The sequence below is a fragment of the Triticum aestivum genome, chromosome 5A, assembly GCF_018294505.1.
Source record: "Triticum aestivum cultivar Chinese Spring chromosome 5A, IWGSC CS RefSeq v2.1, whole genome shotgun sequence".
NCBI classification, from domain to species: Eukaryota; Viridiplantae; Streptophyta; class Magnoliopsida; order Poales; family Poaceae; genus Triticum; species Triticum aestivum.
The window spans coordinates 338,838,955-338,858,193 of NC_057806.1; the positions used below are offsets into that span (position 1 = coordinate 338,838,955).

The following is a 19,239-nucleotide window of genomic DNA, read 5'->3' on the forward strand; positions in this document are numbered from 1 at the left end:
GGCTAATCATGATTAGTTTATTACACTCTGCAGAGGTTTGCGCACTTTTCCCCACAAGACTCGATCGCCTCCGTTTGGTTTCTCGCACTACATGGTGTTTGAGAAGACGGATGACCGAGACATAGTCTTTCAGAAGCGCTAGCACCTTACGATCGGGTAGACCGTACCACCTACATCCCCTACATCTGCTAGTCTACCACTGTAAGAGTTCGCACGACTTAGTCAACTATGCTAGAGCCCATAATAGCTTGTGGCTGCACACGGAAGTTTCTAGTATGAATAGTCTCATGATCCCTTTGAGCCTGGGTGGCGGTCTAAAAGAAAACAGGCAAGTCCTAGAATACCCAGGTGCCTCAATCCACCCAGATGTGTGTTTAAGTTGCCACCTTAGATAAACCATTAATTAACAAAACTCACATCTGCCATGGATATCACTCATCCAATCCACGTCTACTAGCATAGCACGGCATAATAAGCAAACGTAGAAGTAACTCCCAAAGGTTTGATAATAAATAGGTAATAGGTACTACCTCAACTACTTCCCATCCCACAATTTAATTAGATCCTAATCATGCAATGTGTGAGGATTGATCTAATGCAACAAAACTGGGTAGTAAGAAAAATATGATCAAAGTGTTACTTGCCTTGCTGATGATCCGGGAAACCTAGAGATTCGAAGTAACAGGCGGCACACTCCGGGTATTCTATCGCAGACAAACAAACAAGCATACAATAAGTACTCATCTAATGCACGGGTAAAACTCAAATAAGAGATCTAACCAGAAGCTTCAACTTAAGAACTCCGGTTGGCAAAAAGAATCAAATCGAACGAAGCAACGAAAGTCAAACGGCGAAAGAAAACAACTTCGTTCTACTAATCTGAATCTAGGGCAAATTTTACAGTAGCAAAATCTTGTTTAAGTTGGTTAAACGGATAGAGGGTTTCGAGACGAAACTCCAGGCACTTGAATCGCCTGATTCCGATAAACGAGCGAAAACTTATACTAAAACGAAAATCGGATTAGTAATCGCGATCAGAAAAATCGCGGATTTAAATCCGAGAAAAAGAAAAACGATGAACGTTCGCTAGAACGAACGAACGGACGAACGCTCACTATTTAAATAAACCGGAAAATCGATCTATTTAAAAAAACCGAAACTAGAAAAAACCCGACGGAAAAACCGAACGGTTTTTCGAAAAAAATTAAAAAAACCGGCGCGGATTTCAAGGCAGCGGCGGACCTCGGGCGGCGGGTCGTCAGCGGCGGCGGCGGGAGCTGGCGGCTAGGGCTGGGGCGGCTTAGGGTTTGCCCCAGGTGGGCTGCCCCAGCTTATAAAGCCTGCCGGGCCAGAGTCCCAGACGGACACGGCCCGGTTAGGTCGGTGCGCGTTTTTTTAAATAATTACGCGCAGAAGAAAAATGAAAAGAAATACTAAACGAACTCCAAAAATTCCGAAATAAATTTTCACGGGCATCTAAAAACAAGCCGCACAAGGTAAACATTTATTTGGGACCTAAATGCAATTTTGAAAAATGCACATTTTTCCTAAATTCAAATAAAACACCGAAAAACTCCGAAATAAAATCTTATTTGATTTTATTATTTGATCCTCAATATTTCTTCATTTTGGGAAAGTCATTTTATTCTCTCTCTCATATTTTTGTAATAGAAATAATTGATGATAAAATAAATAAAATCAAATGATCCTATGCTCAAAATTTGAGAAAACTCAAATATGAAAATAACGAAATCCCCAACTCTCTCGGTGGGTCATTGAGTTGCGTAGAATTTCTAGGATCAACCAAAATGCAAAATAAAATATGATATGCAATGATGATCTAATGTATAACATTCCAAATTGGAAATTTGGGATGTTACATTCATACAAGGACGATTTATTCTGGATGGGGTTTTGGTTTTCCACGAAGTCCTCCATGAGGTCCGGATGAAACACCATCGGGCGGTCTTTTTGAAGCTAGACTTCCACAAGGAATACGACACGGTCCACTGGCCCTTCTTGCGGGAAGTGTTGCTTCGCAAGGGCTTCGACGACCGGTGGGTGACTAGGGTCATGCAACTTGTCTCCTGTGGCCGGACCGATGTGAACATCAATGGGGACATCGGGCCCTACTTCCCCACCCTCTGTGGGGTTCGCCAGGGTGACCCTTTCTCGCCGTTCCTGTTCAACATGGTGGTTGATGCCCTTGCATCCATCCTTGATAAGGCCAAGGATGCTGGCCATATTCGCGACATCGTCCCCCACCTAGTCGGAGGGGGAGGGGTCTCCCTCCTCCAATATGCGGACGATACCATTATTATGGTGGAGGGCTCCGTCCAAGACATTGCTAACCTAAAGTTCCTCCTCCTGTGCTTCCAACAGATGTCGGGCCTAACCATCAACTTCGATAAGAGTGAAGTGATGGTTCTCGGGTTCCCTTTGGAGGAAGCACAGGCCATAGCGGACCGGCTTAATTGTCGGTTGGGTTCTTTCCCCACGACATACCTGGGGATCCCCATTAGTGACTCGCGCCTCACCGTGGCGGACCTCCGCCCCACGGTGACCCGTATGCAACATCGCGTTGAACCCTGGAAAGGGCGTTGGTTGTCGAAGGCTGCTCGCGTGATCCTTATCAACTCTTCACTTGCTAGCCTTCTGTGGTTCCTCATGAGCTTCTATAGCCTCCATGAGACCCTCCATCAGGAGATCGCCAAGTACCAATCCAGATTCTTCTGGGCCGGGGAGGGGGATAAACAGAAGTACCATATGGTTAGCTGGTCCGATATCTGCAAACCCAAGGACCAGGGAGGTCTTGGGATCCTGTCCTCCCGCCACATGAACATAGCCCTCTTGACTCGTTGGCTCTGGCAAATTGCTAATGGCGATGGAGGTCTCTGGCTCACCATCATCCAGAACAAGTATCTCCGAGGACATCCCCTTGCATTTTGTCAGCGCTCGGGCGGCTCCCAGTTTTGGCAGGCCGTCGTCCAGCTGCTTCCTGTGCTTCGCATTGGCACATCCATCGCGGTTGGTATCGGGTCCTCGACCCTGTTCTGGTTTGATCGGTGGATTGGCGACTCCCCCTTGGCCGCACGATTGCCAGTGCTCTTCGCTATTGCAGTTGACCCTCGTGTCTCTGTTGAGACGGCCCTTATTGACTTAGGGCGCCTCGCTTTCCACCGCCCCTTTGGCCCCCCTGAGGTTGCTGCTTGGGATGCCTTAATGCAGGACATCGCCCTCCTCCCTATGGACGGCGTTGGCACCCCGGATGTCACCTCTTGGCGGCTTGAGCCCTCCGGTTGCTTCTCCACCAAATCCCTCTACGCGGCCATCGCCCCCTCGACGGCCCCCGAGTCCTTTAGTTTGATTTGGGATATCCGCTTGCCCCTGAAGATCGGAATCTTCCTGTGGCAATGGATTCGCGGCCGCCTCCCGTCCAGCGTGGAGGTCCTTAAGCGTAATGGACCTGGGAACAGGATGTGCCCCTTGTGCGACACGGTGGAGGATGCTAACCACATCTTCTTCTCGTGCTCTACGACTCAGTTCCTTTGGTCCTGTTTCCGCGAGACGGTTGGGGGCCAGTGGTGTAACACCAACTTCCCTGACCTGCTTGCGGAAATCTACGCCTCCCCCCCCGCTACCGCCACATCAGATGGTTCTGCGTTGGGGTCCTTGCTTGGACGCTCTGGACCGTTCACAATAAGCTTGTCATTCAGAAGGTCCCTCTTTGACGTGCTACTGACGCCATCTTTAAAATGTGTGGATACTTGCAGCTCTGGCGGCCGCTTAACCGCCTCTAGGATCGGGACGTCATCAACAACCTCATCGCCGACCTTCGTTCGATGGCCTTCCGCTTGGCGCCCCCGCTCCCCCCGCCACCCCCGGAGCCCGACTAGATGCTTTGCCGCACCTCGCGTGTGCGTGCTTTTTGTCTTTTTCAGGGCTTGTTGAGCCGTGCCCTCAGCATTAACCCTATTTGACTTCGTGTGTGTGCTAGACCTCTGTGTGTGTGTGTGTGTGTGTGTTGTTGAACCTTGTTGGACGTTTGGCTTGGGCAGTTGCTTTATCTATAAAGCGGGGCGAAAGCCTTTTTCGGTAAACTAACATTGCTAATATGAGGTAATAGAGCATATATTATGATAACCCGAGTTTGCCATGCTTTTTTGTAATCTTGCTTACCATCATAAAGGAGTCTAGTCTTAACAATGTATGTATACATAGGTCCTGTCAAAAAAAGATCAACAACAATACTGGAGCCACACTGAAGAAGGATATAATTTTGTTACAGTTGACCAATTCTGTGATAAGTTTAAAGCATCTCAAAGTGGTCAGAATCTTGCTGGGGAGCTTTTAAGGCCATATGACGAATCAAAAGGAACCTATGTGGTATGTATGCTCTGTGGCGGTTGCTTTATTTATAAAGCGGGGCGAAAGCCTTTTTCGGTAAAGGACATAAGAATGCCTTGTCCTTCAGTATCTACTCGTTATTGAAGTGGGATCTCGTCAAAGCATGTTTTGCAAGGGAGCTCCTTCTTATGAAAAGGAATGCCTTCCTCTACATAACAAAAACCATTCAGGTAAGCATGTCGAAGCTATATGTTGGGGGGGGGGGGGAATGTGATTGATGCATGGAGATTTTGTGCCTAGTTTTACAATGCTATCTTGAATGTCACATGCTAGGTGTTTATAAGTGTGAAATGTGTTCTAGTCTATAAATGCACAATCCTAGGTATGCTCAATTCTTCTAGTCTGTTCTAGACTATGTCCTTAACACATGCTACATGGACTACACACTGAGAACATTGAACTCACGGACCATTTAGAAGTCTAGAGCAGGAACTTGCCCAGCATGTCAGCATCTTATTCTGCATTCACTTCCTACTCAGTGTATTTGAGGACTTCAAATGCTTTTGTGCTTATATCATAACCTAAACTACAGTGCCACAGCTACAGTATTTTTGGTTAAAGTATCTTTTACAGCTTTCAGTTTTTTGGGGTAACTGGCAGGAGCTCTGCTGATGCATTATAGATTAGGAGTAGAAAGTTTGTACAGGTGCAGTCGCACGAGAGCAAATAAAAAGGACCAGTCACTAAACAAGGACCAGCTTGATTTATAAAAATGGATGGAATTTACAGCTATGTCATGTTGCACTTTTCTCAACATGACCACCATAAACTAGCATATTTTCTCAACATGTTTCATATTTTTGCTGCAGCTTGGACTAATTGCTGCTGTTACTGGGACAGTATTTCTGCACACACATATGGGTGTTGACAGAATTCATGCTAACTATTATATGAGTTCACTCTTCTATGCGCTTCTGCTGCTGATGGTGAATGGATTCCCTGAGCTGGCCATGGCAATTAACAGACCGCCAGTCTTCTACAAACAGAGAGACTACTACTTCTATCCTGCATGGGCTTATGCAATACCATCTTTTATACTAAAGATTCCACTCTCTTTAGTCGAGTCAGTAGCCTGGACATCAATATCCTACTACCTGATTGGCTATACCCCAGAAGCAACTAGGTAAAGCGATGCTGTTGTAGAAACTAATTAACTAGTGGGAAGGAAGCACTAATTCAACCACATCAACATTTTCTCTAATTCAGTATCACCATTCATCCATTCTGAGTCATTCAGATGTTGAGTATAACCCAAGTGAAAAGAGTACAAGTAAAACCTTGTTTATACTGGTTTTGCACTGATCTGGTGTACTGAAGTCAAACATCATATTCGCTTATCTAACACTATATTTACTTCTCTTTTATTGTTTCTGCAAAACCTAGGTTTTCAGATGCAATCTTTTGCGTTAACATGCATGATTCGTGTGTTTAGGTTTTTCTCTCAGCTCCTCGTCCTCTTCCTCATCCACACAGTAACATTATCACAGTTCCGGTGTGTCGCCTCATACTGTCAAACGATGGTGGTTACTTCAATCGGTGGCACAATGATATTTCTAGTCATGCTTCTGTTTGGAGGTTTCATAATTCCTCGCCGTAAGACACTCCCTTATTTTCATAAACTTTGTGTTGCTAACAAGTGATGAGTCATAATTTATTGCAAATGTATGTCCTGCTCAACTATTAAAAAGCACCGCTAACATTTTCAGTGCCACATTTCTACAGCACTTCTGCCTAATTGGCTAAAATGGGGATTTTGGCTATCTCCATTGTCTTATGGTGAGATAGGCTTAACTGGAAATGAGTTTTTGGCACCAAGATGGTTAAAGGTACACTTTGGCATACCAAGTAGTACCTTCCTTCGGAAATAAGTGGCATGGTTTTAGATCAAATTTGAACTAAAACCACGCCACTTATTTCTGAACGGAGGGAGTATTAATTAATTGTAAAAACATGTAATCCTAAACTATACTAAAAATTTCTGTGTTGATAGATCACGTTATCTGGTGTAACACTCGGAAGGAGGATACTAATGGATCAAGGGCTAGACTTCTCCAGCTACTTCTACTGGATCTCAGTTGGAGCATTGATTGGGTTTACTTTGTTATTCAATGTAGGCTTTGCCATCGGCTTGACCATTAAAAACAGTAAGCATCACATGAATTGTGAACTCAGTCTAAAATGTAGTATCTCATCCGGAGAAGAAACGAGATCACATGAATTGTGAACTCAGTCAAGCATATGCTGGAGAAAAAGTTAACATCGCAATGGAGCAAAAATACTTACATTCAGAAAAACATTCTGTTTGCTCTTGTTAGAAATGTCATCTGCTCTAATCTCCTTTGAACCTCTCAGTTCCAGGATCTTCTCGTGCTATCATCTCTCGCAATAATCTTGCCACATTTAGTGGAAGAAACCAAGATAAGGATCCAGAAAATGGGATGCCTAACTTACAAGCAGAAACTGCTTTGACACCCAATAGGACTAGTTAGTTGAATTCTACATGATGCAACTAAACATAACTTATGCTGTTGATGGAATACAATCAAGATTGAACTTATCAAAAACTGAATCATGTGCAGGGAGGATGGTATTGCCTTTCACACCCCTTACAATATCATTCCAAGACGTCAACTACTATGTAGACACCCCCGCCGTAATGCTCATGTAGCTCGAACATCTATGAACACATGACCGGAGAGCTTAAAGCCATAGCAAGGGCTGATAATTACTCCCTCCGTCCCATAATATAAGAGCGTTTTTTATACTAGTGTAGTGTCAAAAGCGCTCTTATATTATGGGACGGAGGGAGTAATATCTAAGTATTTTCTTGTTGCAGGAAATGAGGGAGCATGGTTATATGAAAAGAAAACTACAACTACTGCACAATATCACAGGAGCATTTCAGCCAAGGATTCTCTCGGCGCTTATGGGGGTTACTGGAGCGGGAAAAACAACACTCCTTGATGTTCTTGCTGGAAGGAAAACGGGTGGTGTTATTGAAGGGGATATAAGGATAGGAGGTTATCCTAAGATCCAGCAAACTTTTGCTAGGATATCAGGCTACTGTGAACAGACTGATGTTCATTCCCCACAAATCACAGTGGGTGAATCAGTTGCATATTCAGCCTGGTTGCGCCTTCCACCAGAAATTGATTCAAAAGCAAGAAATGTGAGATATATCTGCCTCTCTTGTTGATAATACAATATGGTATATTTGTTGCTGTAACGAAACAAGAGCTACAAATGCACAAACATATATGATTATTTTTTATAAGCATAGGGTACAGGGTTGACATACTTGTATTCAAGCCTCCTAGGTGCTAAGAATAGTTGAAATTAAACTGTGAGCTCACCCGTGTTCCTTTCCCTTGCAGGAGTTTGTCAATGAAGTTCTTGAAACAATTGAGTTAGATGAAATTAGAGATTCTTTGGTTGGAATATCAGGGGTAAATGGACTATCGACAGAGCAACGGAAACGGCTCACTATTGCAGTCGAGCTTGTGTCTAACCCTTCAATCATATTCATGGATGAGCCAACATCAGGCTTGGATGCAAGGGCAACTGCTATTGTCATGCGTGCAGTCAAGAATGTTGCCGATACAGGTCGAACAGTTGTGTGCACCATTCACCAACCAAGTATCGATATATTTGAGGCATTTGATGAGGTAATTACTTTTCATATATATACTTCTGACCTTGTTCAAGATTCTCTCTCTAGGCGCCAAGACATGAGTGTATTAAATAATACTCCGTAATTTTCAAGGCGTAAAAAAAATCTAATATAGATTTATCATATACGGGCATGATTATATTGAAGAAGTATGTCAGAAGTTTTCATTCAATCGAACATGAATTACTGAGTGTTGCTACCTCAGCTTGAAATTATAAAGCCAATTCCTGACATTAACCATCAGACATGGAACGAATTGCATGCTACTCCCTCCGTCCCACGATATAAGACGTTTTTGCAGTTTAATATGAACTGCAAAAACGTCTTATATTATGGGACAGAGGTAGTACCTCAGATAGAACCCTTAACACTTTATCTACCAGATCTGAAATCAGGCCACACTAACAGGCTACTTAAAGGATCCCAAATTAAGTCCAAGACAGAGTCTACCTCATCTAAGTTTTTGAGAAGCTAACAGTAATTTTCTGACTTTTTTGAAAAGAATGACATGGAACTCTGTTGTATTATTAACAAGTATGTTGTTCAAATGAGCTGACACATTCATTTATGGGGTACAAATTCCCAGATTAATTGGGGAAAAGGAAAACATATGTATCTTTGTTGGGTTTCTGACATGGAACTCGGTTGTATTATTAACACTTATCTTGGTTGGGTTTAACAGTACCACTTAAGTAGATGTATATGATAACAGCTGCATACGTTCTCATTTATAAGTATTGAAGTTCTGTATCGAAGGCAATTCTACTTTTAAATATACATGTGTGTATTTTCTAATGTATAATTGTCGGGCAATTCAACTAAACCCTAGTTCCCTGTGATTTTGTGTACATTATTGATCATAAATTCCTTAACCAGAATAATTCATATAAAAGTGTCGTAATATATATGTAGTTGATGCTGATGAAAAGGGGTGGAGAGTTGATCTATGCTGGGCCAGTTGGGCACCATTCATGTGAGGTCATCAAATATTTCCAGGTAATTAGTGATTTCAACTCGTCCTTGCACAAAAAGACTAAGTAAATGTGCATATGATTTACATCACCCATTTATAGTATTGATATAAGTTAGTTTAAACCAATCGTTTACAGTAAACAAACCTAACAATATTTTGTTTTCATCCTTTTCTGTATTTTTAAGGAGTTGTGTTTTTTGTTAACTGAAAAATCAAGAAGTTACATATTCTTCTGAATCCTCATGATTTGCACTCTATGTAGCACTTGAAGGGGTGAGCAATATTAATATAGTTGCACTATATTTTGATTAGAAGAGGCTATACTCAATTCACCACCAAGTCCGCCACCTGACTTTTCTCCCAGTTGCTGTGATGTACAAACTGATGATATTTTTTCTTTATTCTTTCTAGGCAATACCTGGGGTTCCCAGGATCAAGGAAAAGTATAACCCATCAACATGGATGCTAGAAGTTACTTCCACATCTATGGAAGTTCAACTGGGAGCAGATTTTGCACAAATGTACAGGGAATCATCAATGTGGAAGTAAGTTTTCAAAAACCAGCTCAGTCAGCAATAGTGTCATCTTAATTATAATCATTACCCTGTCGATTATGCAAAGAAAAGTTGCATGTCAAACAGAACGTAGTGCTTCCAGCCTTCCACAGTACTTTGAGAAAAACAAAAATAGGCATGTGGGTCTCGAAGTTTGACCAGAACAGAATATAAGCATGGGTCACCATACCATGCTTAAAAGAGCTCTCATTTAGTCTTCAAATTAATCCTAACATTATATTTGTGCTAACCAGTATGTAAATATGGTGCTCAAAGGGACAAGGACATGGTGGTAAAGCGGTTAAGCACACCAGTTCCAGGTACAACCGACCTCCATTTCGCGACCCAGTTTCCACAGAAGTTTCGGGAGCAATTCAAAGCTTGCCTCTGGAAACAGTGTTTGTCGTATTGGAGAACCCCTTCCTACAACCTGGTGCGATTTGTGTTCATAACATTCTCCTGCTTTTTCTTTGGTGCACTGTTCTGGCAGCAAGGCAACATCAACCACATGTATGTAAACCATCTCTTGATTATGTATCTTAACTCATGCATATATGGTGGAAGCGTATGATTTAAGTTGCTTGTTTTGTTTGAGGGTAGAAACGACCAGCAAAGTCTCTTCACCATATTGGGGTGCATGTATGGAATCGCTCTGTTCACTGGCATCAACAGCTGTCAATCGGTGATGCCATTTATCTCCATTGAGCGTTCTGTCGTTTACAGGGAGAGATTTGCAGGGATGTACTCTCCTTGGGCCTACTCTTTTGCGCGGGTCCTATTAATCACATGAAGATTTTTCAGATTGATTATATCAGTATACTATATGCAGACATTGACTTATCCTTTTTATGGAGATAGGTTGCCATGGAGATACCTTATGTGCTGATGCAGGTAGTGTTGTTCATGTTGATAGCATATCCAATGATAGGGTACGCGTGGACAGCAGCTAAGTTCTTTTGGTTCATGTACACCATGGTGTGCACACTGCTCTGCTTTGTCTACATGGGAATGGTGGTGGTATCGTTCACCCCCAACATCCAAGTTGCATTTGTACTTTCATCTATGTTCTACACCCTACAAAACCTCATGTCCGGCTTCATCATGCCTGCGCCTGTAAGTGAACCCACCTAAACTCTATTATATATACCATTACAATTCGAGATACAAAATATGGTGCTTAAAAAGACTTCATAAACATATGGCAGCAAATACCGAGATGGTGGATATGGTTCTACTACGTCTCCCCAATGTTGTGGGCTCTAAGGGTCTTATTCACCACGCAGTTCGGGGATTACGACGACATGATGATCGACGTATTTGGAGAGACCAAATCGGTCCCAGCATTCATGAAGGACTACTTTGGTTTTCGGCGTGATCTGCTGCCGCTGGCGGCTGTTGTTCTGGCGGCATTCCCCATCCTTCTTGCCGTTCTCTTCGGTTACAACATCTCAAAGCTCAATTTCCAAAGGTGATAGACACACATGTATTCATCAAAGTAGTAAAACAGTAGCACGGTATAGAAAAGATATTGCTTACGCGCGCGCCCACACACACGTATCTCTGCGTACTATAAAATTTAAAGCCTGAGTTTGCTTACCCACAAGAAAAGGCCAGTGTATGTATTTTTGTGCAAGTGACACATAGTGCAACAGAATTCCAGTGGTAGCTAGTATTTGAGAATATTGTCGTTGACAGAGGCTCTTAGGCACTTTCACAGTAGCCTGTCTCGTTTGTTATTACTGTAAATAAATTCGTAATTACAGAGGCTCTTAGGCGCTTTCAGTCTTGCAGTAATGAAAAACCGCAAGGTGCAACCCAGACAGTTTTCACTAGCAGAATAGAATTGGTATTAGCTACTCTGCAAAGTTTTTTTACTGAACCTGGTATCAGTTACTCTGCAAAGTTTTTTACTGAACCTATTATCAACCATAAAATTTGAGCTTCAATGCATCAAAGGGGTTGAGATCTTCTGCAGTACCGTGTTGTAGTGCGGATCACATATGGGGCTGGGTCCCATATGGCAGTGACTGTACTGCACCCTACAGTACTGTAGAGGATCCTAACCCACATCAAAGATGTGTGGTGACTAGCGAAAATTCAATATGGCTCATACGATTATATGCTCATATTATCTAGACCTGTGGTTTGCATAGGGATCTGGGCCTGCGGCTGTATAACTAGACATATTGCTTTTGGTTGGAATATATGAACAGTTGTTCTGGCTGTGAAGAATTAGGTTAAGCGTATGCCAGCTTAGGCAGGGACGCGTATGTGTTAAATAGGGCTCAAGGCCGAAGAGATACAAGGCGCAGGAGGTTAGAGGAGGTTGCTCAAGGACGAAGAGATACAAGGCGCAGGAGGTTAGAGGAGGTTAGGATCGATCTCATTATCTACAGGATAACTACAAGGAGAGGAGATCGATCCTACCGCCCCAACAGCCTGACTTGATACACACGCACGCACACATATGGCGTGATATACATGGTTTATACATACACCGTGTATATACGCAAAGTACAATGTTTAACACTCCCCCTTAATCACAATTATCCAAGTTGAGATTGTGTCTGAATGCCTTCAGCTGGTGAAAAGTAAGTGGCTTAGTGAATCCGTCTGCAACTTGATCACCAGTGGGTATAAACCTTATATTCAACAACTTTTCAGCCACCCATTCACGAACAAAATGATAGTCAATTTCAATATGTTTTGTCCTGACATGAAATATAGGATTAGCAGATAGATATGTGGCACCAAGATTATCACACCAAAGTGATGCAGCTTTTGGATGATGAACACCCAGTTCTGTCAGCAAATTTTGGACCCAAATAATTTCAGCAGTAGCATTGGCTAATGCCATGTACTCAACTTCTGTACTGGACCGAGAAACAGTAGGTTGCTTGCGAGCGCACCAGGATATCAAGTTACCTCCAAGGAATACTGCAAAGCCTCATGTGGACCTCCTGTCATCAGGACAGCCAGCCCAGTCTGCATCTGAAAAGGCACTAACTAACATAGAATCTGACTTTCCAAATTTTAAACCATGACCTTTGGTTCCTTGAAGGTATCGAAGTATTCTTTTGACATCTGTCCAATGGACACTAGTAGGAGCATGTAAAAATTGACAAACTTTGTTTACTAAGTATGAAATATCTGGCCTAGTCAAAGTCAGGTATTGCAATGCTCCTACAATACTTCTATACCTGGTGACATCCTCTGCCCCAAGTGCCTCTCCATTATGAAGGGACAACTTTTCAGAGACAGACAAAGGTGTAGGTGATGGCTTACATGTCTTCATGCCCATCCTCTGAAGTATTTCTTGTACATATTTTTCCTGTGACAACACAATTCCACTTGGTACATGTTTTACCTCAATGCCAAGAAAGAAATGCAGACTGCCCAGATCCTTTAGTGCAAAGTCCTTTCTCAAGTCCATGAGGAGAGCTTCAACTGCTTGAGATGAGGAACTTGTAACAACAATATCATCAACATAAATGAGCATATAAATGGTTATCCCATGCCTATGATAAAAGAACAACGAGGTGTCTCCCTTAGATGGAGAGAACCCCAGAGATTGCAACTTTGAAGATAACCGAGAGTACCAAGCTCAGCCCATACAGTGCCTTTTCAAGCTTACAAACATGACGTGGAAATCTGTAGTTTTCATACCCAGGAGGTTGCTTCGTGAACACTTCCTCTTCAAGAACACCATGCAAGAACGCGTTCTTGACATCTAGCTGTCAAATACACCAGTTTCTAGAGACTGCAACTGAAAGAATTATTCTAATAGTAGCTGCTTTTACTACAGGACTAAATGTGTCCTCGTAATCAATCCCATACCTCTGCTTGAAACCTTTGGCAACTAAACGTGCCTTGTACCTGTCAATAGTGCCATCAGATTTGCGCTTGACCTTATAGACCCACTTGCACTCAATGAGATTCCTCCCCTTGACAGGTGGAACCAAACGCCACGTCTTGATTTTCATAAGAGCATCATATTCCTCATCCATGGCCTCCTTCCATTGGCGTTCACCTAATGCTTCTCCCAGACTCTGCGGTTCTCCTGTGGCACAAAAAGAACCCCAATGAACACAACCATCTTTATAGATTTTAGGCTGAACAATACCACTTTGGGACCTGGTGTGGGAGCGTGCAGGTGGCGGCAGAGCAGGTTGTAAAGCACGTTGCTGGAGTCGATTGGAGGAAGAAGACACAACCGATCCAGAGTCCACAGAAGATCCAGAAGGGAACTCCAGTTGTGGCTCCTAGGACGGCAGCAGCGAATCAGCGGACGAGGAAGGAGCCGCCTCCCCGAAGCGGCCACTTGGCGCGTCTGGACTAGGCTCCAGCGGCTGGTCGGGCGGCAGCCGACCAGAGCCGCACGCAGAGGGCCCACCCGGCCCCGCCACGGGTGCGACCCGCGGATGCGACAAAGGCTGACCAGGGCCATGTGCGCCTGGCCCACCAGATCCGGCCGCAGGTGCAGCCCGCCTGGCTGACACCGACGCGGATCCCAGAGGCGATGCGCCTGGCCTGCCTAGTACGCCTGACGAGGCTGATCCCGAGGAGATCCCGCCCAGATCAGCTCCAGGATCGCCGTCCGGATCTTCTGCAACGTGTGCTGTAGCGGCGGATCCTGACATAAAATCATACGAGTTTTCTCCTGTTGCTTCATTATATTCCTGCATACTTTCAGCAGAGTTTTGATCAATGGAGTCATGAGACATTAACACATGGTCAGTAGGATCTACTACACCCCCGGGGAGAAAGTTTGGCGATGGGAGGAGATGGGCAGGTAGAAGAAGCTCTTTGCGAAGTTGAGCACCGACATTGGGGTGGAGTTTGGCAAAAGGAAACACTTGTTCATCAAAAACCACATCGCGAGAAACATAGACATGTCCAGTAGCAACATCCAAGCACTTGTAGCCCTTATGAAGGCTACTGTACCCCAGAAATACACACTATTTTGAACGGAACTCGAGTTTGTGCTTATTAAAAGGACGTAGATTTGGCCAAACGGCACAACCAAAGATGCGAAGAAATGTGTAGTTTGGTTTGGTGCCAAAAAGACGTTCAAGGGGGGTTTGATTATTAATGACTTGACTAGGAACACGATTGATGAGATACACGGCCGTGAGGAACGCTTCGTCCCAAAACTTGAGTGGCATGTAGGCATGCGCAAGGAGGGAGAGACCCACCTCCACTATGTGCCTATGTTTTCTTTCAGCGGAGCTGTTCTGTTGGTGAGCGTGTGGACAGGAAACATGATGAGTGATACCTATGCGCTCAAATAAAGAGTGGAGTTTTTGATATTCACCACCCCAGTCCGTTTGCATGGCAAGAATTTTGCGATCAAAGGGACGTTCAACATGTTGCTGGAAAAGATGAAACTTGGCAAATACATCAGACTTATTTTTAAGCAAATAGATCCAACTAAAGTTGTTGAAATCATCAATAAAGCTAACATAGTACTTTTGTCTGCCAACAGAAATGGGTCCAGGACCCCACACATCTGAAAAAACTAGCTCTAAAGGAGCCTTAGATTCACTAGTGGAACGAGAATAAGGGAGTTGATGATTCTTGGCCATCTGACATGAATCACACACAAGGAGATGATCCCTTTTACTGGAAACTGGAAGACTAAAGTCTCGAAGAATTTTCTGGACCACCGGAAAGGCAGGATGCCCTAGGCGCTTGTGCCATCTTGAGGTGGATGGCTTGATCACACTGAGAGCTTGACGAGAAGGAGCATCATGGCGGCCAGAAACAGGGAACAAATGGCCCTTACTCTTGCTTTGAAGAACGGTTTTCCGGGTGGCTCGATCCTTAACAAAGAAAATTTCAGGGTAAACTTCAAGGAAGGCATGGTTATCACGAATAAGCTTGTAGGCGGAAAGTAAACTTTGATCTGATTCTGGTGCATGGATGATGTTATTTAGTTTGAGAGAGCCATGAGGGGTAGTGAGAACCAAGTGACCGATGTGAGAAATGTCCATACCTTGACCACTCGCAGTGTGGATTTGTTCAGTGCCAGTGTACCGATCCCGAACAACAAGCTTTTCGAGCTCTCCTGTCATGTGATCGGTTGCTCCGGTGTCGAGGTACCAATTTGTGTCCACTCCATAGGAGTGAACAGCATTGGCTGAACGGTTTCCTCCACTACCACCTCCGCCCGCAGGGTTGCAGACGTTGTTGTTGTAGTTGCGATCATAGCGCTTTCTGCAGCGCCAAGCTCCATGCCCTTCCATCTTGCAGATCTTACACTTCTCGCGGTCACCGCGGTCACCGCCACCTTGTCGCGGTGCGCCGTTGCCAGAGTTGTCGGGATAGCGCTGGCCACCCGCGTTGTTGTTGTTGAAGCCGCGGGAGCCACCGCTGTTGCCGCCACCAGAGCGACTGTAGTTGCCGCTATCGCGGCCACCGCCCCTGGCCGCAAGGTTCACGGAGTAGGAGGCGGTCTGGGCGGCGATGCGGGCCTCCGCTGAGAGCAGCAGTGAGAAGAGCTCATTGAGGCCGATCGGCTGCTCGGTCGCCGCGCGCGTGGAGATGGCAGAGACGAACCCATTGTAGTCAGGCTCATGGAGAAGGCCTTGGATGATGTGGTCGACCACATCATCCTCATCAAGCGGCTTGCCGGCGGCTGCAAGTTCATCGGTGATGCCTTTCATCTTGGTGAAGTAGGCTGCCGCCGAAAGGTCGCCCTTGCGGGTATGCTCGAGCTGTGAGCGGAGCTGGATCACCCGCGCCCTGGATTGTGACCTAGAAGCTCTGCAGGAGCCCAGCCCAGAGCGTCGCCGCGGTAGTACATGTGCTGACCTGCATCAATACTTCTTGAGACAGCGATGCGATCAAAAAGTGAGAACCTGCTGGTCCTGGGTGACCCATATGGCGTGCTCGGGGTTGGCTACGGCAGTGACCACCTTCTTGCCGGAGACTTCTTTCTCCGTGGTGATCTCAGCAACGGTCTCCTTGATGGAGCCGTCGATGTAGCCGGTCATCCCTGCCGCCTTGATGTGCGGCAGGACTTGCGCCCTCCACACGAGAAAGTTCTCGCATGTGAGCTTCTCGGTGATGGTGTGGCCGAGAGCAGCGATTGAGGGTGCAGTCATGGCGACGGAAGACGAAGAACTCGACATGGCTAGATGCGGTGAAGAGGGATGGCTCTGTATACCATGTGAATAATTAGGTTAAGCGTATGCCAGCTTAGGCAGGGATGCGTACGTGTTAAATAGGGCTCAAGGCCGAAGAGATACAAGGCGCAGGAGGTTAGAGGAGGTTAGGATCGATCTCATTATCTGCAGGATAACTACAAGGAGAGGAGATCGATCCTACCGCCCCAACAGCCTGACTTGATACACACGCACGCACACATACAGCGTGATATACACGGTTTATACACACATCGTGTATATACGCAAAGTACAATGTTTAACACTGGCTCCCTCCTGTGCACAATTAATGCTATAACAGATGTTAGTCCTCTACGGTCTAGGGTCGTGGTAGAATTTCCTGGACCAACCATGTGTATCATCAAGACCAGGATCGAGGCGTCAACCCAATTTATATAATCGCGCTGCTCCTCACCCAGATCTCCTATCATCATCTTCTCCCTTCTCCGTAACCAACACCTCAGGCGTCAGCAAAGGGTTGCTCATTTTTCTCCTCGTCCATCAAGTCTTCACTATAATTTTTATTTTCCTAAATGGCATGTGAAATTCAGATATCCCCGGATCACAGACCGGGCGTCGCCTCCACGGCGGCGCATCCCATGTCCTCGTTGGCCGCCCCGGCATCGGCTAGCCCCATCCGCAGTCCGCCCCGCTCTCGCCCCCCCCCCCTCGGTCTCCTTCTTGGAGGCCCTGCTCTCGCCTGCTGGGGCCGCTGCATCCGCAGATCCGGTGGGCTATGACGAGCTCTCAAGGCCTGCGGCGTGGGGCAGGCCTGCGGGTGACTGTGGCGCTGCTCAAAGGCTGCAGTCCATCATCATGGCGAAGCCCCGGGATCCCACTCCCGCCCAGGCGCATTCAAGGTCGTTCGACCCTCCGGAGCGCATTGATGATGGTGGGTGGAAGATGGTGGGGAGGGGGAGGCGCCCTCCTTTCTACCAGCGGCCTCCGCCTAGACCGAGGCCATCCCGCTTCAAAGAGCTCCTGTTCAAGAAAGCCTGGGGCAAGTGTTTTAGGTGCTTGGAGCCAAATCATCGCATCGTGGGCTGCACAAACCGAGAGAGGTGCCTTCTCTGTGGTGAGGTTGGGCATCGGGCGAGGTGGTGTGGTGCTGCGGGGAAGAAGCCGGTGGAGCGGAGGGAAGGGAGTGCTGCTCCAACGGTCATTTTGCCACCTCCTCCCCCCGGCCCACCGCCAAGTGCTGCAGTCCGCGCGCCGATGGAGGCCCCGACGAGCGACCCCGAGGCGCGGCGTGGGCTGGTCGTTGCCACGGCGCGGCGCACGGCGGCGCTTGCGGAGGCGGAGAGGAGGCTATCTAGGTGCGCTGTGGTGGCTGTCGTCGTGGGCTCTCCTCTCCCATTCGAGCTGGTGGACGTCAAGAGGGCGCTGGCTCTCCGCTTCAGGATCCTGGAGGATGCGGTCAAGGTCTCGCTGCGAGCACTAGGGGAACTGCTGCTCATCTTCGACGATGCAGTGGTTCGGGACCAAGTTCTTGGCGGTCAAGGTCCGCTGGTGCTCGGGCGGGTCACTTTCATGGTGGCCCCTTGGTCGCGCTTTCGGCGCGCGTCGCCGACGAAGATGTTGTACAAGGTCAGGGTCTGCCTTGAGGGGGTGCCGAAGCATGTGTGGGACATCGACAGCGTGGAGTCCCTCTTCGATCCATCTATGCTCATTGATGGGATCGATAATGAGGTGAGGAGTGAGGAGGAGACGGGATGTTTCAGATTGTGGGCGTGGATGGACTCGGTGGAGAAGTTGAAGACCAGGGGAGTGCTGCAGCTCGAGGAGTCTAGAGAGACGGGCTCGCCGGACATGCATTTCCCGGAGCTCGGGATGATGGATGAGGCGCCGCCGCGCTGGGGGCAGGTGGGGTTGCTTGCTCATCCGGTTCTCATCCACCTGGATCATGTGGTGGATTTCTCCCGTCCGTCGTCGCCTCGCCCGGACAGTGGTGATAGCTGCAGCAGTGGGATCAGTGGGATACCATCTGATGAGGGCATGGTGGAGGCCTGGCCTGCTCGATGGGGCTATCGGTGGTTCCTAAGCTATGAAGATGGGGACTTCCCCCCGCCCCCACCACGGCAGTCGGCGCATTCACGGTTGCGCTTCCTTGATCGGGGGGGAAACGGTGGAGGTGGAGGTGGAAGGCGCACGTACGGCAATGGGGAAGGTCACCGGCAGGCGAGCATCGGAATGGATCAGGCAAGCGGGCGGCAGAATGGTGGCGATGGCGGGGCGCCTGGAAGGAGAGGCGGCAGTTTCTTCCGGCGGCGTGAAGGGGCTGCGGTGGCGCCAGCGGTGCAAGCTCCGCCCCTCATCGACGTGGACGTGATATGTGCCTCGACGTCGGGGATGGATCCGTTCGCCGGTTCTGACAAGTCCCCGGTGGGGCAGTTGGCGCAGGTGGGGGCAGGGCTGACCGATGGCCATGAGAGGAATGGGGAGGGGGACGTAGAGGGGCTTCCGGAGCAT

General features: G+C 46.8%; 1 pseudogene; it reads left to right on the plus strand.

Annotated features, from left to right (window-relative positions):
- Positions 1-1,947: 1,947 nt before the first annotated feature.
- Positions 1,948-11,270, plus strand: LOC123103269 (ABC transporter G family member 41-like; annotated as a pseudogene).
- The last annotated feature ends 7,969 nt before the right edge of the window (positions 11,271-19,239 follow it).